The 23,087-nt window shown below is 37.2% G+C and overlaps 1 pseudogene; it reads left to right on the plus strand.

The window, feature by feature from the left end:
• Positions 1-22,601, plus strand: part of LOC102837984 — a 167,257-nt pseudogene extending 144,656 nt beyond the window's left edge.
• Positions 22,602-23,087: the final 486 nt, after the last annotated feature.

Here is a 23,087-nt window from a genome sequence, read left to right on the forward strand (position 1 = left end):
TCAGTTTCTTGATGATCTCCGAGCGACATTACTGTATCCCCATTTATGTTTCCTTCTTTCTCTGCCTAATTTGCTCCTTTTATCTTTCAAAAATAATTGATTTAAAATATGCCTGTGAGTCCTGGTGTCGCACTGTGAATACACACTGGACTGCTAATCACAAGATCAGTGGTTCAAACCCACCAGCTGCCCCTTGGAAGCCCTATGTGGGATTGCTCTGAGTAGGAACCTATTCAACAGTATTTAGAAAAATAACAACAAATTGGAGTCACGTGTTGTGCTGTGGGTTAATTTTCTGGACTGCAAAGTTGGTTTGAACTGCAAGGTCAATCTCACTAGCTGATCCTTTACAGGGCTACTATGATTCGGAACTAACTCAATGGCACTTCACAACAACAACAATTAACATAAAAAGGAAATCCTTCTCCTCAAAGGGATTATATCTACAGGTATGAGGATCAGGTTCTAGCACATATTTTGGGGCTACATTATTTAACCCATAATACTCTGTAAAAGCGTATTACTCATTAGAAGCTTTCTCTCTCTCTCTCTTTCTTTTTTTTTTAACTTTTTATTAAGAATTGGGATAAGGTTTACAGAGCATATCATCAGTTTTACCTTTAGCAACTTATACACTTTGTTTCATCTCAATAATTGCAATCACCTCCATATAATGGAAGTTATTCCACTTGGTCCTTGTGGTTCTTATTTCCATGCCACTATCCTCTCAACCCTTCTGAACTTTGTTCTTAGGTAAATGTTGCCCTTCTGGTCTTGAATGGTTGATCATTCCATGGTAAGAATGCCTTACTAGTGTTTTTGTCTTTCCTATGTACCTATCTCCTGCTTGGCTGAAAACTGAGCCGTGAGGGTGAATTCAGTTTTAGACCCGAAGAGTGGCAGAGGGTCATAGTTTCAGGTTCTTCCAGTATCTTATGGAACTGTAAGCCTGGTCTTTTAAATAATTTTGGGTCTTATTCCATATTTTCCCCACTCTATCAAGGACCTTCTAATGTGATCACTTTCAGAGAAGTTGGTAGCAGTAGCCAGGCACCACCAAGGTCTTCTGGTTTCAGGGTCATGGAGATTAATGTTCATGTGGTCCATTAGTCTATTGGACTAATTGATTCCAAGTGTCTTTAATTTTCATCACTCTTTTTTTTTTTTCTCTGCACATTGAGAGACCAATCATTGTAAATGAGCACCCTTAAACACGCTATATAAATTCTGATAATTGCACATGCTTTCCAGACTGTTAAAGACACACATTTATATAGATACCTGTTTAAGGCTTCTTATTTACAGTTTTAAACACAGCTTATAAAATACAACTCTTTAAAGCAAATGGTACAAAATTTCCAGAGTGCTAAACAGAATCTTTGCAGAGTCAATTTTGTAAACTTCAAACTAGCAAACAAAATAGAACAACAACAACAAAAAAAAAAACGACTTGGAAATTGTTTAAGTACTGCTACGTAAAGAGAATTCTGTGTTTCCATTGTTTTGAACACACTGGTTTACACAAATAGCTTTTGTCTTAGAGGAGCAAAAACAGTGAAGTATATGTATGAATTTTTATAGAGAAACTTACTTCAAGGAAATAGCTCACCCAATTGTGAAGCTGGCAAACCTCAAATCTGTAGGTCACGTGGCAGGCTGAGGCTTCTGCTGATTCACAGGGCTGTGGAAGCCGGCAAATTCAAAATTTGCAGGCTAGGCAGCAGACTGAAAATTTCTGCAGGCTTACTTCCCAAGAATAATATGTAAATTCAAGTGAGAAGAAATTACTGAGTCTTCCTAGTTTACTAGTGAGTCTTATTGGAACATCCATTTATATACTAGAGGCAGATTATAGCCCTAAGGAAAATCCCCATTTAACTGATTGACTGATTAAATCATGAAAGTGATTATATTATATTACATTATAGAAGCAAATGCTAAATTGACAGGTAACATTCACCATCCCAGCTCTGCAAGTTTTCCTAATCACAAGAAGCACCCTTAAATGCAACAGTTTAAACACAAAAAGCACCCTTAAATGCAACAGTTTAAACACACAGGTCTCTAAAGATAATGTGACATACTTTCCTGAATGTTAAGCAAAGTCTATGCACAGGTAAATCTGCAAAACTGCTTATTCACTATTAACACTTTCAAACAAATTATGTAGGCACATATCTGTAGTGAAAAATGAAACTACTTTTCAGAGTGTTGAATGCTTTTTTACAAATTTAAATGTTCACAATTGCAAAATCTGTATTGATTAGTGTTTTAATACATTTCACCAAAGAAACCATTGCCTACTTCCCAGAGTGTTAAAAACATACTTTCACAGAGACAAACTAGAAATATTTTTATTCACAAATAATATTACTAAACATTTCTCTAGTGAGACTTACACCTGCTTTCCAGAGTATAAAAGATACCAGTTTGCAGACATGTCATATAAGTGTTCTTATTCAGAAGAAGCAATGTTAAAACAATCTGTAATCACATCACTCAAAAGAAAATATGTTTGGACATACCTTCCAGAAAACAAAGCAAACTCTTTTACAAGTAAAATTTCATATATTACACGGAGTAAATCTACTGCAGATGATCTCTTTAAAATGTTAAGAAAAAAAAAAAAATGTCACTTTGAGGGTTAAAGTGAACCTGACCCATGCCATGATATTTTCTGTTGCCTCAAGCAAATGAAAGCTGGATGATGAATAAGAAAGACTTAAGAATAATTGGTACATTTGAATTATGGTCTTATGGAAGAATTTCAAAATACCATGAATTGCCAGAAGAGCAAATACATGTGTCTTGGGAGAAGGACAGCCAGAATTCACCTTAGAATCAAGAATGGTTAAGACTTCATCTCGTGTACTTTGAAATTGCTATCAGGAGGAACTAGTTCTTGGAAAAACACATCATGTTTGGTAGAAGGTAAGCAAAAAAGAGGAATATCCCCAACAAGATGCATTGATACAATGGCTACAACAATGGGTACAAACATTACAACAATTGTGAGGATGGCACAAGAAGGGACAATGTTTTATTCTGATGTGCAGAGGGACACTGTGAGTGGGAATCTACTCAATGGCACCTAACAACAGGAAACATTGTTTAGTTTTAAGAAAACTTCAGGGGATATCTAGATCTAGATCTAGATCTATATGATATATGTTACTCATAGGAGCTCTGGTAGCGTAATGATTACGAATTGGGCTGTACACCGTAAGGTCAGCAGTTTGAAACTACCAGCTGTTTCGCGGAAGAAACATGAAGCTTTCTGCTCCTGTAAAGATTTACAGCCTTGGAAACCCTGTACAGGGTCGCTATGAGTCGGAACCAACTTCACGGCACATAACAATAACAGCATAGATAGATATAGATAGATACAGATATAGATAGATATTTAATGAGGTTTAAAGTTTATTTCAGAACAAAAGTTTCAGGAGTTCACCAAACAGTAATGGCTCCAGGAATTCTAGGATCCATAAGAATTTGAAAGAAATAACTACAATTTCTTATTCACAAGAAACACTCTTAAACACAGCATGCAAACACATGTAAAGAGAATGTGACTTGCTTTCCAGCATGTTAAACAAGTACTTTCACAGAGGTAACTTTGTAAAGCTTCATACTCACATAAACCTCTATTTAATGATGTGTTTTAACACTGCTGTATAAAGAGAACTTAACATGCTTTCCAGGGTGTTAAACACAAACTTTTACAAAGATAACTCTGTTTACTTCCTTTTCACAAGAAGTCTGGAACACCTTATGTAAACACATCTCTCTAAATAGAACTGTTTGTGCTTTCTGTAGTAACGCTCCCTGCCCCATATACACACACCTCAGACATCATGAGGGTATTCCCAAAGCTTCATAGTCAGTCCTATTTGACAATGTGTATAAATACTGCTCTCTAATGAGAATGTTTGAAGTGCTTTAGGGTAAGCAACAGAACTGCTAAACCCTATACAGGGTTGCTATGAGTTGGAACCTACTCAATAGCAAGTAGCAATAACAACAATGAGAATGTTTAGATGGTGCTGTAGGATAAACACTGAACTGCTAACTGCAAGGTCAAGAGATCAAACCTACCAGCCACTCTGGGAGGAGCATGAGTCTTTCTGCTTCCATAAAGATTCACAGTCTCAGAAACCCTATAAAGGATTTTTATGAGTCCAAACCAACTAGACTAGCACCAAACAACAACAAGAGTGTTAAGGGTTTTCACTTTTACAAAGGTAACTCCATAACGTTTCTTTATTTACAATAAGTACTCCTAATCATAGTATTTGTAAGGAGTTTGAAGATATCTCAATCTGGTGGAGTGAGAAGAGTGGTAAAGTGGTTAATGGAGGAGAGGAAAATGCTGCAAATTTGCTCTCTGGCCAATACCAACCATACATTTGAGAGAATAGTAGTTTGACTCACTGAGTTGTGAATGCATCCCAACTCTTAGAGGACAATTGTTGTTGTTGTGACGTGCCATTGAGACGGTTCAGATAAAGGACAATAGGGTGAATGCAATCCCAACTTTTAAGGGATAGCATAGCCAGCAAGTATAGATAATGAGCAGTGGAATTAATTATCTTTAAGCTGACAGTGAGTATGGGATCATTCCCAGATAGGACTTGGCAATTAAGAACAGCACAAAAGGAGTTTCTTCATGTATCAGTCTATTTGAGATGTGTAAAATTTTAGTCACACAACGAATCACTACTTTACATGCAGACAGTATGGGAGGTAATAGGTATTTTAAAGAGGTAACATGCAATTAAGACCCAGTAATAATACAAAAAGAAAGGCAAGTAGGATACAAAGTCTAGGATAAGTATGGGGTTAATGTTAATCATCTGATTTGGGCTTTCTTTTGAATAAGGAGTTTGAACCCATCTGTAGGCTGGCAGTCATACTCAGGTGAGTCCTCAATGACCTTGGGCTCCTCAGGTTTGTCTTGGTGAACAGGTTTGATCAGGGAAATGTCCTAGTTCTCAATATCTTTCAGTTTGAACCTGTGGGGGTAGATAATAATACTTGATAAGGTACTGTCCATAAAGGTTCTAGTTGGGTCTGTGAACCTCTTTCTTTCCATTCCTTAAGGAGGACCCAGCTTCTGAGTTCTATATCAGATTCCAGGAGGCTTGGGTTTGGACTAGCCAGGACTTGTTGGCCATAGTCCAACAGGAACTGTTGTACTTTTTCTTAGGTTGATAATATGATCAAGGATTTGCCAATCTCTGGGCTGGAAGTAGTTACCAGCACTGGAAAGGGGCATCCATACATAAATTTGAAAGGCCTCAAGCTTGACTTTTGTTTTGTTGCTGCTCTGAGTCTCATAAAGGCAACAGGAAGGTTTTGTGTTCAGTTAGTCTTTATCTCCTGGCATAACTTGACTAAGGTTCTTTTGAGTGTTTGGTTGGCTTTTTCTGCTTTTACAGAGGGCTGAGGTCTCCAGGAAATATAGAGATGATAACTAATTCATAGGACAGTGGATGGTCCCTGGGTGACCTTGGCAGTAAACACTGGTCCTTTGTCATTCTGAAGACTGAGTGGCAACCCAAATTAGGGTATAATTTCCCTTGTGATGATTTTTTTCAGATTTCCTTAGCCTTTTCTGTCCGTGTGGGGAAAGCTTCCACCTACTTCAAGAAAGTGTCTATCATAGCCAGTAAAAATCTGAACCCATTACATTAGTTTATGACTGTAATATCTACTTCTGGTCTTCTCCTGGGTATACTTCCCTTCTTTGAACTGGAGTCAGAAGAAGAGGTGTCTTGAGCCTCCCCTGAGGATTGTTTTGGACACAAAATGGGCAGGGTCAGGTCACATGTTTGTCTACTTTTCTTAACCCTTTTATGATTACAATTCTGTCCAGCTTGAGAGTCAGTGACTCTGAACCAGGATGGAAGGCTTAGTGGAAGCTTGAGACAAATTTCTATACCAGAGCCCTAGAGATATATGCCTTATCCCCTGTTCCCACCATTTGGTGGGCTTTAGGGAAAACTCTGCTTCTGGGCCCACTCCTCCTCATCCACAGTATAAGGAATTTTTCCCTCTTTCTCTAGTTGGAAATTTGAGATAAAAGTTAATTAGCTTGATGGTAGAAGGATTAGGGCTTGATCCGTAGCTACTCTTTTGATTTCTTGATCAGCTTTATAATTTTCCCTAGCAACAACTAGTCCCCTTCTTTGCTGACACTTCTATGGGTAGCAATACAACACCCAGCAATCTGTTGATTTCTTCCCCATATTTAATTGCCCCTCCTGTATCAGACCAAAGCCCCTTTTCTTTCCAGAGCTATCCATGTGCATGTAAAATAAAGTAGGCATATTTGCTATCTGTCAAAATTAGGATACGCTGTCTTGTGCCAATTCTAAAGCCCTTGTTAGGACAATGAGTTCTGATTTTTTAGTGGAGGTATTTAGAAGAACAATACTCTCAATAACTTGGGTGTGTGAAATCACAGCATATCCAGCACATTGACTACCATTAACTATCATACTGTTTCCACCAGTGCATCATACATCGTCTGGGCTTTCTAAGGGGGTGTCTTTTAGGTCGGATTGTCCTGAAAATACTTGAATTATGGTCTCAATACAATCATGGCTAAGATCTGGATTGGGTTCATGCTTGACTGTCAATAGTGTGTCAGGATTAAAATCCTGAATACCTGTAATTTGGATATTATATAAGCAATAGCTGGAATTTTAAAAACTGGCTATTAGAGGTCCAGGTTTTAATAGGGTTCAGTGTGCCCTCAAAATAGTACATAGTGAAAAGAAGAGGCAATGCTGAAGAGTAGCTGAAGCTAGTCAGACAGGAACAGACTCAGCATGGGGAAGGGTCCATCAGGTTTAAAATGTGGCACTGTGGTTCAGGCTTCCCTAGGTCATGAATCCTAGGGTTGGTATTCCCATTTTACATGTATCAATGCTCCCGAATGGGCATACCCAGTGGATTCAAGGCTCTCTGGTCATATGGAAATGCTCCCCAGGAGAATCCAATAATATTTTATAAATTGGTGGGGGTTATGGATGTTCATACACATCATTGGTTTGACCAACAATACCTATGTAAGGATCTGACTCTCAAGAGACATCACACAATCTCTTAGGTCAGAGGGACAGAGTACCTCTTTATCTTTGGATTCAGAAATAGAACCAATGACTAATATAGTCCTGAAGAAAGAAATAAAAAGCCAAAAGAAAGGGAGTCAGCTCAGACAATCACAAATAAACCATAAAGAGCACTATGACACCATTCATACCCCTCTGTCCCATACTTCCAATTGTTATGGTGGAGTTCTACACTTGTCTCCTAGCTTGCTCACCAAAATGTTGTCTAGATGTAGGTTCGTTTTACTTGCTGCACCCAAATAACTGGGGGATAAATTGCACTCAGCCACGAAACAAGACACCTGCACAAGGTGACTTTCAAGCACAAGCAGTTTACTAGTAAAACAAAGGTACATGCTCGAAGTGAAGTTGAAGGCAGGTCTGTCTCTGAAGACCAGAGAAGACTGGGTGGAGTATTGGATATACATTTTTGAGGTATTGGTTATAACATATCATAATAAAGGGGAGAAGTATTCATTTAATTTATAGTAAAGGAGTAGAAATTTCATAGAAATGTGGTACTATCCTTTCTGTACTTATTTGGTTTTCACTAGATCTGCTATGTCTCTGAGGGGTGTGTGATTTAGCATACTAATGAGGCAAAAGTGACTTAAAGGTCATCTTGCTTTCATATACGTTTGTCCAGGTTTAGGTAAAGTCCCCACCTAGTGGTTTTCTCTCTTTGTGGTTGGTTGTAGTCGTTTTCATTGGCTGGTTCTGCTTGGTAGTTTGGTCTTTAAGAGTCTTTTCCTTGTGGTAAACTGCATCTGGTGCTATTTTCTCTACCATGGTTCCATGTCCAGCATTCTTTCTCCTTCAGATGAATCTTGGCTGAAAGCAAAAAATACCAGAAAAATGTTTACTTGTGCTTTTTTGACTATTCATAGGCATTCAACAGTGTGGATCCTGACAGTCTGTGGATGACATTGCAAAGAATGGGTATTCCAGAACACGTGATGGTTCTCATGAGGAACCTATACACAAATGATGAGGCAGCAATTCAAACTGGACAAGGGAATATGAATGGTTTAAAATCAGAAAAGCACAACTGTGCTCTACAGTTGTATTCTTTCACCATACTGATTCAATCTGTACGCTGAACAAATAATCTAAGAAATTGGATTATATGAAGAAGAGCATGACATCATGATTGGAGGAAACTCATTAAAAACCTGCGACGTGCAGATGATACACACTGCTTACTGAAAGTGAATAGGACTTAAAATGTTTACTGATGAAGTTCAAAGACTTCAGCATTCAGTGTGGGCTGCATTTCAATGCAAAAAAAAACAAAACAAAACAAAAGAAAAAAACAAAAGTTCTCATAGCTGGAACAATAAATAACATCATCATAAATGGAGAAAACATTGAAGTTGTCAAGAAATTCATTTTGTTTGTATCACAATCAACATTCATGGAAATAGCAGTCAAGAAATGACAGATTGCATTAGGCAAATCTACTGAACTCGACCTCTATAAAATGTTAAAAAGCAGAGATACCAATTTGAGGACTAAGTTACACCTTAAAACAAAGAGATACTGCATGGTTTAAAATCAGGAATGGTGTGCATCAGTATTGGGACCTTTCACTATAGTTACTCAGTCTGTATGCTGAGTAAGTAATCTGAGTTGATGGGTTAGATGAAGAAGAATGTGGCATCAGGATTGGAGGAAAACTCATTAATCACCCTGTGATATGCAGAAGACACAGCATTGCTAGTTGGAAATGAAGAGGACTTGAAATACGTATTGTTATTGCTGTTGTTCTATGCTGTCAAATTGATTCTGACTCATACCAACCCTACATAGCATTTCTGAGGCTTTAAATCTTTACAGGAAAAAAAAAAAAAAAAAGCCTCCTCTATCTCTTGTGCAGCAGCTGGTTGGCTTGCACTTGTGATTAGACATCCAGTGATTATCCTATAGCGCCACCTGGGCTCCCATTAACAGCACAGGAATGAGGGTTTAATATGCATAGTATAATTGCATCAGATCAGAGCAGATCACATTATTATAATATGGAGTTCTGGTGTGACAATGTGGGTTAATGTCCTGAACTGCAAAGTCAGCTTGACCACTGGTCCGCCATTCAAGCTCACCAGCCACTAGGGTTGCTATGGTTGGGACTGACCCGATAACAACAACAACATATAGTATATCTCATTATGGTGGTGAATTGTTATTGTTGTTAAGTGTTGGTGGTGAATACTACATCGAATTGCTAAACCACTGAGCATCCTGGTCTGGCCATGTTGACACCAAATTAAACTTTCACAGTATCCTATGCTGGGAAGGACAAATTGAAGAGGAACGGAGTTGCATTCATCATTAAATAGAACATATCAAGATAATATCCACGCACCTACAGGGAAAACCAGTCAATACCACTATTATTCAAATTTATGCAAAACTACTAAAGCCAGTGAGGATGAAATAGAAAAATTCTACCAACTTCTTCAATCTGAAATTGATCAAACATGCATTCAAGATGTATTGATCATTACTGGTGATTGGAATACAAAGTTTGGAAATAAGGAGGAAGGATCAGTAGTTCGAAAATATGGCCTTGGTGATAGAAATGATGCTAGAGATCTCATGATAGAATTCTGCAAAACCAATGACTTGTTTATTTCCAATACCTTCTTTAGATAACATACAAGATGTGGGTCTCATCAGATGGAATACACAGAAATCAAATTCACTACATTTGTGGAAAGAGACTGTGGAAAGGCTCCATATCATCAGCCAAAACTAAGCCAGGGGAAGATTGTGTAACAGAGCATCAACTGCTCATAGGCAAATTCAGACTGAAGCTTAGAAAATGAAAACAAGTCCATGAGAGGCAAAATATGGCCTTGAATATATCCCACCTGAATTTAGAGATCATCTGAATAATACATTTGATACATTAAACAATGAAAACCAGAAGAGTTGTGGGATAATGTCAAGAACATTATACAGGAAGAAAACAAAAAGTCATTAAGAAGACAAGAAGAAGGAAAAGGTCAAAATGGATGTCAGAAGACACACTGAAACTTACTCTCCAGCATAGAGATGCTAAAGCAAAAGGAAGAAATAAGGAGGTACTAGAGCTGAACAGAAAATTTCAAAGGTCAGTTTGAGAGGATAAAGTCAAATATTACAACAAAATGTTCAAAGATCTGGAGTCAGAAAACCAAAAGAGAATAACATGCTCAGCATTTCTCAAGCTGGGGGAACTGAAGAAAAAATTCAAGCCTCGACTTTCATTATCAAAGGATTCACTAGGCAAATTATTGAATGATACAGAAAGCATCAAAAGAAGATGGAAGGAACACACAGAGTAACTGTACCAAAAGGAAATGGTTGATATTCAACTATTTCAAGAGGTAGCAATATAATCAAGAGCCAATGATACTGAAGGAGGAAGTCCAAGGTGCATTGAAGGAATTGGCAAAGAACAAGGCACCAGAAATTGATGGAATAAAAATTGAAATCTTTCAAGAAAGTGAGGTGGCACAGGAGACACTCATCTCTGCCAAGAAATTTGGAAGACAACTATCTGGCCGACTGATTGGAAGAGATCCATTCCAAAGAGAGGTGACCTAATGGAATGCAGAAACCATCAGACAATCTCTTTGATATCCCATGTGAGTAAAGTTTTGCTAAAGGTAATACAGAAACGGCTACAAGCATGCATTGACAGAAAATTTTCAGAGGTTCAAGCTGGATTCAGAAGAGCCTGTGGAACGAGGGAAATCATTGCTGATGTACTATGGATCTTGGCTGAAAACAGAGAATATCAGAAAGATGTTTACCTGTGCTTTATTGACTATTGACTACACAAAGGCTTTTGATTGTTTGGACCATGACAAGCTATGGAAAACATTGTGAAGTATGAGTATTCCGGAACACTTAATTGTGCTCATGAAGACTCTGTACCTGGACCAAGAGGCAGTTGTTTGAACAGAACATGGGAATACTGAATGGTTTAAAATTAAGAAAAGTATGTGACAGGGTTGTATTCTTTTACCATACTTATTCAACCTGTATGCTGAGCAAATAATCCAAGAAGCTGGGTTCTACTAATAAAAAGGTGGCATCAGGATTGGAGGAAGAACTCATTAACAGTTTGCGATATGCAGATGATACAAACTTGCTTGCTGAAAATGAAGAGGACTTAAATTCTTACTGATGAAGATCAAAGAGCACAGCCCCCAATATGGATTGCATCTCAATGTCAAGAAAACAAAAATCCTCACCACTGGACAAATAAACAACATTCTTATCAACAGATAAAAGATTGAAGTTGTCAAGTACTTCATTCTTCTCGGATCAAATATCAACACTCATGGAAGCAGCAGTCAAGAAATCAATGTATTGCATTGGGTAAATCTGCTTTACTAGACCTTTTTAAAGTGTTGAAGAGCAAAGATGTCAGCTTGAGGACTAAGGTACACCTGACCCAAGCCATGGTATTTTCAGTAACCTCATATGTATGTGAAAGCTGGACATTGAATAAGGAAGACCACAGAGGAATTGATGCTTTTGAGTTATGGTTTTGGAGGAGAATATTGAAAGTGCCATGGACTGCCAAAAGAACCAACAGATCTGTGTTGGAAGAAGTGCAGCCAGAGTGTTCCTTGGAGGCCAGGATAGCCAAACTTCGTCTCTCATACTTTGGATATATTGTCCAGAGGAACCATTCGCTGGAGAAGGATATCATGTTTGGTAAGGTGGAGGGCCAGATAAAAAGAGGAAGACCTTCAGTGAGATGGATTGGCAAAGTGACAGCATCAATGTGCTCAAGTGTGGCAACAATTGTGAGGTTGGCCCAGTGCCGAGAGCCTGCCCTGGCATATTTATTCCAGAGTTTTTTCCGAAGATGTGTGCGGACGTCGGCGATTAAGGGATTACACGGAGTCATGGGTCATGATAAATTCAAAATCTTCTTCTTACATGCTTTATTATTATTATTTCTATGGCTACTCTAATACTCTACTTCTCTCATTCTTTACTGCCCTGCTCATTTTTTACCCTCCTGCTCATTCTTTTCTCTCCTGCTCTCCTGTTCATCTCTTCGGCTTCTCTCCCTTCCCCTGCTCCTGCTTCATTCTTTCCTCTCCTGCTCCCCTCCTGCTCATCTCTTCTGTTTCTTTTCTCCCTTCCCCTCCTTCCATTTCTTTATTGTCTCCTTCTCTACATTACTCTTATTCTTTTTCTTTCTACACTACTACTCCTAATTATCTACATTACTACTTTCACTACTCCATTCCCCTGCTTCTTCTCTACATTACTCTCTCTATCCTAGCTCCATTCTTGTCTCGTCTCCTCTCCACCTCATATTCCTTCTTCTCTCCCTACTTCTTTCTGCTTCTACTTACTTCTCTCACTCTTGCCTCTACATCTCTTACCTCTCTCCATTTTTCCACTCCTTTCTTCTACCTCCTTTCTTCTACTTTCCTATACTTACTCTTACCTCTACTTCTTGCCTCTATTCTTACTTACCTCTACTTCTACTTCTTTATTCTACTTCCTTTCTTCTACTTTTTTGTTCTATCTTACAACCCCCTTATATACCATTACAGAAAACATTGCATTCATAGTAATCAATGACATAAAAATACAATCTATCTTGGAGCACATTCCTCATGGTTTGCAACATTGATGAAGAGTTACAGCAAAGAGACATTATTTCAACTCATAGGAGACATTCAGGTGCCTTGAAACCTTTTAGTTAAACATTTGTTCCTACTTAAACCTGTTCTTTTCTCTGAGAAGCAAGCTAACCTACACATGTTTCTTAACCTTTGTCTGTTAAATCTTGTTAATTTTAGTTGTTTGGTGCAATTAACTCTCCATTAACTTCTTCCATACACTATCTGTTTATAGCCTACAAAAACACTTATCAGGGAAACTGAGGTTATGAAAAACAACTTCTCTAATTTACTGATCATTAATTTAAGAAAATCTAAGTCAGACTTTTTATTTAGTATCTGTATATACCCATAGCCTTTATCTAATTGTCAAATTGTTTTTAAAAATTCTTGTACCCACAGCTCTTATTTATGGCTGTGAGATCCTTTATTGCCTTAAACTAAGGCTACAAGGCAGAATGTTTACAATCACTAAACCTAAGCTGGCAGTAATTCAATTGACAAATCCTGTCTCCTAGCAGTCTTAAGAACATTGTTAATATAAGTATTAAAACTACCTAAGATTACAAGTAGAATAAAATGTAGCTAATGTGTGGCTTCTAACTTTTAATAAAAATATACTAAAGTGTAGGAGAGTCAAAGATCTAAAGTAAAAAGGGATACTAATAAAATCATGAATAAATCAGAGAATGATTTAACAAGAGAAAAATTTAACTAGGGGTCTGTGCATAAAAAATAATAAAACAACGCTTTGTGGCTCTGCCATCCAAAGAGAAAAAGAAAGAAAGAGAAAGAAAAAGAAAAGAAAAGAAAATAGTTCATTGTTGCTTTGCAAAACAATGAATTCTTCATGTGTAGTTTTCCCCGTGTCTCATTTCTTTATTTCAATTCCTCGATTAATATGTCTCAATTTCTTCATTTTAATTCCTTAATTAATTATGGCTGTTGCCAGCCCAGTATCGTGCAGTGTTTTTTTGTGTAGTGCATAGGGTCGCTATGAGTCAGTACTGACTTGATGGCACCTAACAACATCAACAACAACCCTCATAGTGCCAATCATTCTATTTTATCCAAATGTGCAACTCTTTCCTGAGGCCTTCCTTGGACATGGGTGAGTTGTCTAGTTTTCTTCCTTTGGAAAATTCATATTCTTCTGAGATATTTCCTTGCTACATCTGGAATAGCATCTTCTCTCTCCAAAACAACAGTGGGTGGTATGTCTGTACTCACATTTTTAATAGAAGTGCCTCATTCAGGATTTTCCCATCATTGGATCACATAGACTCTGTAGGACTGTTTGGAAGCTGAGGGTCCCGGGCATCACAAACTATTGATGGCTTCCCTGTCTTCCTTCAAGTTTTTTTCCTAGTCTTTCTCAGATTTCAGACTCTCCAAGTCACCATTTCCAGAAATTGTCTCTGACAGAAGTTTTTTCCCCTGATATTTCCTTGCTGTATCATCAGTTCCTGAAAAATTGTAATGGTCTTCACTTGCCTTTTATCTGCTTTCTTGGTGTATCTCATTCACACATTCTCTAGACTTCCTGAACAAGACTCTCACCTCATCTACGTTGCTGGCCTCAGATTTAACCATTGGGAAATCTGGGTTTTACAGAAGAAATCCTTATTCATGTTAGCAGACTATGGATGAAATCTTGGGTCTCCTGTTGTTTATCAACATCTCCTTTAGGTCATTGAAACTTTCAACTACAATTTCCTTGACTAAGACCTGGAAGTCCATTGGAATAGAGAACATGAACTGCTCTAATCATCAGCTTTCCCAGAATCTGGTACTTAATGTGATTATATAACCTCAGCCATAGGTGACAGAGATTACAAAACCTTTTCAAATCCTTGATAGGCTCAGCCTTCTCTGAGGATGTAAACAATCTGAAGTTCACATGCCAACTCTAAGGGTTGCCATCTTACTGAATAAAGTTCCTTGAGAAGACACAACTGTGGAGGCTGTGATCCACAGCTCTCACCACATTTTCCATAGTGACATGAAGATGTCAGATCAGCAGCCATATTTAGTGTATAATTTCCAATATGACTGAGTGAGTTCACCTGATGTTGTTAAGTGCTGTCAAGTTCATTTTGACTCATATCAACCTTGTATAGGGATTCAAAGACTATAAATCTTTGTGGATGCAGAAAGCCTCATCTTTCTCCTGCACAGCAGCTGGTGGGCATGGATTGCCAACCTTGTTAGTAGTCCAGTGCTTATCCACAAGAGCCAGTAATTAACTAAGCCCTAAATGAATAGGTTTACTTTTGTTTTCTTTAATAATATTTTCAAAGTTTGGATTCAGAAGTCTCCTTCTTTTCTTCTTGTAATCCAAGTTCTCATGTCTGATGAAGATCAAAGACTACAACCTCCAGAATAGATTGCATCTCAATGTAAAGAATCAAAACTCCTGATAACTGGACCAATAAATAATATCATGATAGAGAAAAGATTGAAATTGTCAAAGACTTTATTTTGCTTGGATACACAATCAATGCTCATGGAAGCAGTCAAGAAATCGAACAACATATGTAAGTGGACAAATATAAGCAAACTATCTCTTTAAAGAAGAAAGATGTCACTTTGAAGATTAATGTGTACTTGACCCAAACCATGATATTTTCAATCACTTCACATACATGTGAAAGTTGGACAATGATTAAAGAAAACCATAAAGGAATAGATGCCTTTGAATTATGGTTGGAGAAGAATACTGAAAAGGACCATGGACTTCCAGAATAACATATAGATCTGTCTTGGAAGAAGTAGAGCCAGAATGTTCCTTGGAAGCCAGGATGGCGATATTTTGTCTCTCAGTCTTTGGACTTGTTGCCAGGATAATTTTCCATATATAATACTTTGGCAATTGTTTTTTTTTTTTATGTGATACAAAGGACCCTTATGAATGGTCCTGTATGTGTCACTAGAGAAGGACGTCATGCTTGGTAAGGTGAGGGTCAGTGAAAAAGAGGAAGATCCCCAAAGGAATGGATTAAACACAGTGGCAGCAGCAATGGACTCAAATATAATAATTATGAAAATGGTTCAGGACTGGGCAATGTTTTGTTCTGTTGTGCTGGGAGTCATTATGATTATAAATAGAGTCACAGGAACCTAACAACACATAGCAGTAATAAAACTCTCTTCATTTTTGTTTAACTGTGAGTGTCTTAGTTTCACCATCATTATTCACAAATATTTTTTAATGCCACTAAGTTTGGGCAGTTTTTTTTTTTTTTTCAGCAACAGAAAATTAGGAAAATAACTGAAGAACAAAATGTCATTGTATATAATTCAAATCATAATTAGAAAACACAGAGTAAAAGCATAAAGTTACCTTTCACACCATGCCATTTTACTTCTCCTTTTAAATGTATTCTTCCAAGTCTTTTACTATTCATTATGCATGTCAAATAGAAATATATTTTCACTCACAAATGTTCAATGTTATGGTTTATAAATATACTGATAATAAAAGTCAGTTTATTCTTAAGTTAGATGATATAAAAAGACAACTGAGTGATCTTTTAGAAAGGAAACTATATAGGTAATATAGTCACATGATGTAGCCAGTTTCTCAGATGGTCCTCAATTACTTCAATCTCATTATAATCACATCCTTTTATAGTCCCCTCCTACATTGCTCTAGGTGGCTTATGTGACCAATAGAAAATGACAGAAATGGGGGTACTATTTCTGAGATTGAGTTTTAAAGGACAATGCAGTGTCTCTCAGTTTTCTGCTCTGTCATATAGACCCCTTGCTATGGAGAAAGCCAGCTGCCATCTGGCTCATGTGAAGAATAACTGAGGCCTCCAGCCAATAGCCTTGTGAGTGAGCCATCTTGGAAGCAGACCCCCATCCTCAGTTGGGATTGGCCAACATTATCACCATCATTCTTGAAAGACATTTAGTCATATATAGTATTTTGGGCAGTTATTTTTCTTCAAGGATTTTAAATATGTCACTCCACTGTCTTTAGTCTCCAAGATTTCTGAGAAGACATTGTCATTTGATCTTAGTATCTTTTGTAAGCAAAACTACTCTCTAGTTGCTTTATCTTTAGTTTTGAGTGTTAGATTCTAAAGCTTTTGGCTTGAATCATTTTGGAGTCCATTGAGCTTAGATTAGTAGATTTATGTACTTCATGGGATTTAGATGTGTTATGTTATAATTTCTTCAAAAATACTGTACCTTTCTATATATCATCTCATTCTGGGGTCTCTATGATGTTTCTTTTAATTCATTTAAAGACATCCCACATTTCCATTATGATAGGCTCAGCAATCTCTTCTTGCTCTTCAGCCTCCATAATTTTGATGACTTTTCCTTTCAATTACTTATTCTTTCTTCTATCCACTCATATCTGCTTAGTCATCCCAATGAGTTTTTTGTAAATTTAAGTTATATAATCAATTTAAGAATACAATCAATTTCATGATTTATTTACTTCTATAATACATCTCTTTATTTATATAATCATTTTATTCAATCATCATTTTCTTGATATCTTTATTGGTCTGTTTTCCTCAGTTATTTGAGTATGCTTAATGTCTTTGTGTTATTTTATTCTGTTCACTATTTCGGTTTATGTACAGGTGGTTTCTCTTTCATTGTTTTTTTTTTTTTTTTTAAGTGGCCCTTAATTTCCACAGTGCCTCCTAAATCCCTGAAAACACATACTGATCCCTGAACCCTTAGGTGGGCACAGCTTTCCGAACTTCATTGCTGCCCCTTTCTCTGCTATGTAAGGGGCTCTGGTTCAGGCCAAATTGATGTCCAGTTCTTCAACCCCCATACAAACCAGTCAAAATATACACCATGTACAGTCTTTCAGGAAGGTCTGACCTATTTACTTTGGAGTCAGAGTTTGAAATCCTGCTTAGTGCACAGAACAATGGTGTGACTGTGGCAATGGCTGTAGTTCAACATGGTGTACTTTCCACCTTGTTTATCCTATTATGAACATTTTGCATTAGTATAGTACTTTTTTATATGTAACTAGTCAACAAACATTGGTACATTGATATTAACTAGCAATCATACTTTATCCCTAGTCACTTAGTTTTAACCTAATGTCCTTTTTATATTTCAGGATACAATTCAGAATACTATATCACAGTCTGTTTTCATGTCTAAATGCTATCATAACTGAAATAGTTTTCAGGCTTTCATTATTTTTGATGACCTTGACATTTTGGAGAAATTCTGATTATGTATTTTCTAGAATGACTTTCTACTTGAATATGTCAGATGTTTTTTCTAGTAGTTATACTGAGGTGATAGGGTTTTTTTTTTTTTTTTTAGAGGAATACAAATCATGACACTTAATCACATCAACAAAATTTATCACTCTTAATATAGATTTTGATTAACAGGTTTAGGTTGTGTTTGTCAGGTTTTTCTACTGTAAATTTGCTTTTTGTTCCCTTTCTATTTTGAAGGAAGTCACTATGTACAGTTCACACATAAAAAACAGGTATTCTTGTGCAATATATTTTTTTTCTTCTAACAATTTATTTATTTAATGAGTTACTTACAGGTAGTTTCTGACTTAAGATATATGCAAGTCATGACAGACCACACTTGTGGTCTGTTGTTTTTAATTTCTTTTTGTACATCTTATCATTAGAAAATGTATTAAAACAAAGTTGCAGCATGTAATTTGCTGATATTATCATGCTCAGACGTTCACTAACATATGTTCAATGGTATGATTTATAAATATGCTTATAATAAAAGTCAATAATAATGAAAACTATTTTTTTTAACAGAACTTTTAAACTTGTGTCAGAATTGACTTAAAACAGAGTTGCCAGAACAGAACTCTGTTGTAAGCCATGGAGTATCTGTTTTTGTAGTAGTATGGACTCATGGATGTTTATTTTATACTTTGGGTTCTAACTCAAAAGTATCTTAGCTATGGTCATTGGAAACTCTTTCAGTTGGTTCCTGAATCCCTTTGACATACTCCCATCATATTTTTAAAAGTAATTCTTTGATTTCAGGAATGGATAATATGCTCCAGATTCTTTTGCATATTTTCTGCCCCCATTCTATGTTTAACCATATCTCCAAGAATCTCTGGTTCCATTTATTGGATAATGACACCAGAAATCAAGATCCAGGAACCAGGTGTGCTCACTAATACTGTCATGTTCTTTGCTTCATGTTCTTTCAAGATATAAAAGTCAAATGTATGTGTGTGTGTATCAAACCAAGTAAACTAATATGTTTCTATCACGGCAATTCCAACTCATGGAAACTGTGTGTTATAGTACACCAGTACTCCCATATAGGTTACCAGTTCAGTGCAAACCATTTGAACTACCCAGGCATATTGTATATATACATATATTTACTAATATTTCTATATGTAATATGACTTTGGTGATAGAAAAAATGATGGTGATCCTATGAAGGAATTTTGCAAGACCAATGATTTGTTCATTGTATATACCTTTTTTTAGCAGCATAAAAGTTGACTATATGCATGGACCTTACCAGGTAGAATGCCCAGAATCAAACTGACTATACCTATAGAAAGAGACAGTTTAAAAGTTCTGCATTATTGGTCAAAATGAGACCAGGGGAAAACTATGGAACAGGCTATCAATATGCAAGCTCAGGCTGAAGCTGAAGACAATTAAAGTAAGTCCAACTGAATTTACAGATCATCTCAAGAACAGTAATGGATGAAAAGATGACATTAAGAACATCATACAGGAAGAAAGCAAAGGTCATTAAGAAGAAAAGAAAGAATAAAAAGACCAAAATGGATGTGAGAATAGACTCTAAAAATTTTCTTGAGGAGAGATAAGCTAAAACAAATGGAAAAAATAAGGAGGTAAAAGAGTTGAATAGAATATTTCAAAGGGCAGTTTGAGAAGACAGTCAAATATTATAATAAATTGTTCACAGACCTAGAGTTAGAAAACCAAAAGAAGAGCATATTTTTCAAGCTGACAAAAATGAAAAAAAAAAAAAAAAAAAAAGTTCAAGCCTCGACTTGAAATACTGAAGGGCAAATACTATGGACAAAATATTGAATGATGCAGAAAGCATCAAAAGAAGACGGAAGAAATATATGTGTTCAACCAATTCAAGTGATCACATTGGCATATGATCAAAAGCCAATGAGTCTAAAGGAAGAAGTTCAAGGTGCACTGAAGACACAGGCAAAGAACAAGTCTCTGGAAATTGATGGGATACAAATTGAAACCTTTTAACAAACTGATGTGGCACAGGAGACACTCATTCATCTATGTCAAGAAAATTGGAAGGCAGATACCTGACCAGCTGATTGGAAGAGATCTATATCTATGCCCGTTCCAAAAGAGAGGTGAGCCAATGGAATGTAGAAGTCATCTGACAATATTATTAGTGCTACACACAAGTAAAATTTTACTTAAGATAATTAAAAAATATCTGCAACAGAACATTGACTGTCTGCAACCCATGAAGCTGCCACAAGTTCTACACCTGGATTCAGACGAAGCACATGGAATAAGGGATATCATTGCTGACGTCAGATGAATCTTAGCTGAAAGCAAAGAATATCAGAGAGATGTTTACCTGAACTTTATTGTCTATGTGAAGGCTTTTGATTTGTGGATCATGACAAGCTATGGACAACATTGCAGAGAATGAGTATTCCCGAACACTGAATTGTGCTAATGAGGCACTTGTACATAGATCAAGAAGTAGCTGTTCAAACAGAACAAGGGAGCACTGAATGACTTAAAATTAGAAAAGGTGTCAAAGTTGTATTCTTTCACCATACTTATTCAATCTATATGCTGAGCAAGAAGTAATTTGAGAAATAGATTACATGAAGAAGAATGTGTCATCAAGATTGGAGGAAGACTCATTAACAACCTGGGATAAGCAGATGATGCAATCTTGTTTGCTGAATGAAAATGAAGAAGACTTAAAATATTTACTGATGAAGATCAAAGACCACAGCTTTCAGTATGGGTTGCAGCTTAATGTAAACAAAACAAAAATTCTCATCATTGGACCATTAAATAATAACAAGATCAATAGAGAGGGATGAGTGGGGCATGAATGGTGGCCAGCAGCCTAGGCTGGGTGGGTCTGGGGAACGTTCAGTCAGGACCTAGTCCTCAGCTCATTGCCGGTTAATGAAACACTGCTCAAGATTCTAAATAGCAACCAGCTCAGTTTATAAATCCAGAAACTCCTGGCTATGTTGAATTTGAAAACCTTCCTAAGCAAGTTCAAGGAAAATCAGTGAAGAAATGTTCTGAGCTTACACTAATGGTTATTGGTTATTGGGGAGTTGGGACTGGGGAAATCGATGCTCATAAACATCCTGGAAAGAGTCATCTCTGAGGATGCAGAAAAAATTAAAAGCACTGTCCAGATAAAACCTGTATGATGTAGATTAAAGAGCGAGGGGTCAAGCTGCGACTGACGGTGGTGGACATGCCTGGCTACTGTGACACTATAAACTATTGAGACTCTTTTAGGATCATCATCTCCTACATCAATTAGCAGTTTGAACAATATCTGCATGACGAGAGCAGCTTGAACAGGAGACACATCATCGACAACAGGGTTCACTGCTGCTTTGACTTCATCCACCTCTGTGGACACAGACTAAAATCCCTGGATGTAGCCTTCATGAGCGTGATCCACTACAAGGTGGACATTGTGCCCGTCATTGCCAAGACCAACACCCTCACACTGAAAGAGCATGAACACGTGAAGAAAAGGATTATGGATGAAATTAAAGAACATAGCATCAAATGCCTTCACTTGCCTGATGCCAGGTCAGGTGAAGATGAAGATATTTTTTTTAAAGTGTTTTATTGTGAATTATATGATAGTTTACATGGGAGAACATTTGTTTTACATTCATTCTATCATACATCATATCATTGCCATGGTTACAATCCTCTCCATGCATCACCAACCAACCAAAGGGTATACCCTGCAAGACTGCCCCCTACGCTATCCCCCCCACCCCCCGCCCCAGTCTTCAGCACACAGTCGCTCTCCCTTTCTGGATCTAAAGTGCCCAGCTGCTCCATCGCCTCATGTCATTGTCTCTGCCTCCATCTCGGGCATCACTGCTTCTCTGGATAGGTTCCTGCTCTTGGCTCTTCTCTGTTAATGGTCCTAGGGACCTCTGCTCCTAGACTGAAAAGTTATTCCCTCCCTTCCTTACTATAAAATGTCTACCTTTACATTTCCAACCTTCACAATCAGTCCTGATAACAATTATTCACTATTGTGAAGATGAAGATTTTAAAGAGCAGACCAGGTATCTTAAGGCAAGCATTCTGTTTTCAGTTGTTGGATCCAACCAGCTGATTGAAACCAAAGGCAAGAAAGTCTGAGGCTGCCTTTACCCATGGGGGTTAAGGGGTGGGAGTGTGGAGGTGAAGAACTGGCAACACAATGACTTCCTGAAGCTAAGGAAGGTGCTCATAACTCTAATATGCAGGAGGTGACCCAGGACCTCCACTATGTGAACATCTGCTATGAGAGGCTCAAGAGAGGTAGCAGAAAAGTGAAGAATGAGGACATGAATAAACACCAGATCTTGCTGGAAAAAAAGATGTTGAACTTTGCCATATGCAGAATATGATCACCAAGATGCAGTTGCAGGCAGAGGATGGTAACAGTAGTGCACACAGACACCATGTGCAAGAAAACAATTTTAAGGATAAAAAGAACATTCTAGACAGTGTTGTTTGCCATGAGGTCAGTGGAGTTCTGTCTAGGGTTCAACACCTGTGCCTGAGAATACAATTTCTTTTTAAACTTTTGATATGTTCTGAATTTTTTTGTTTATTCTTATATAAATTAGTTTTAACATTTATTAATTCATTGTTATGCTTTCTATGTTGTGAGTTAACATGTTCATTTTCTTTCCTCCCTAAGTTAGAGTCAGTTATCAAGCCAACCCACGTACAATTCTGCCATTGGGTATCTTTGAGTTCAATTGACTTAACGGACTAATCATTGATGAGCATGCTTGATTGACATCTAGAAACAAAGTCAGATGGACTGTTGACAGAGGACGCCATGTGGAGACTCTGGGCCACCTCTTTCCTGGGCATGTGCACATCAAGAAAACCAGTTTTGCTTATACAGTTCAATAGCTTTGATTTATCTGCATAGATACCTGTTTGCCAAATAATGTGGAATAGAATTCTTTCCATATGTTTCTTCTTAATCCTTTCCATATGTTTCTTCTTAAGTAGTTTAAGTGGAAAGAGAAGATGGAAAAGCTCCATATCATCAGTGAAGACAAGGCCAGGGGCAGACTGTGGAACAGACCATCAATTATTGATATGCA

This window comes from Chrysochloris asiatica, unplaced genomic scaffold (assembly GCF_000296735.1).
Source record: "Chrysochloris asiatica unplaced genomic scaffold, ChrAsi1.0 scaffold00104, whole genome shotgun sequence".
Lineage (NCBI taxonomy): Eukaryota > Metazoa > Chordata > Mammalia > Afrosoricida > Chrysochloridae > Chrysochloris > Chrysochloris asiatica.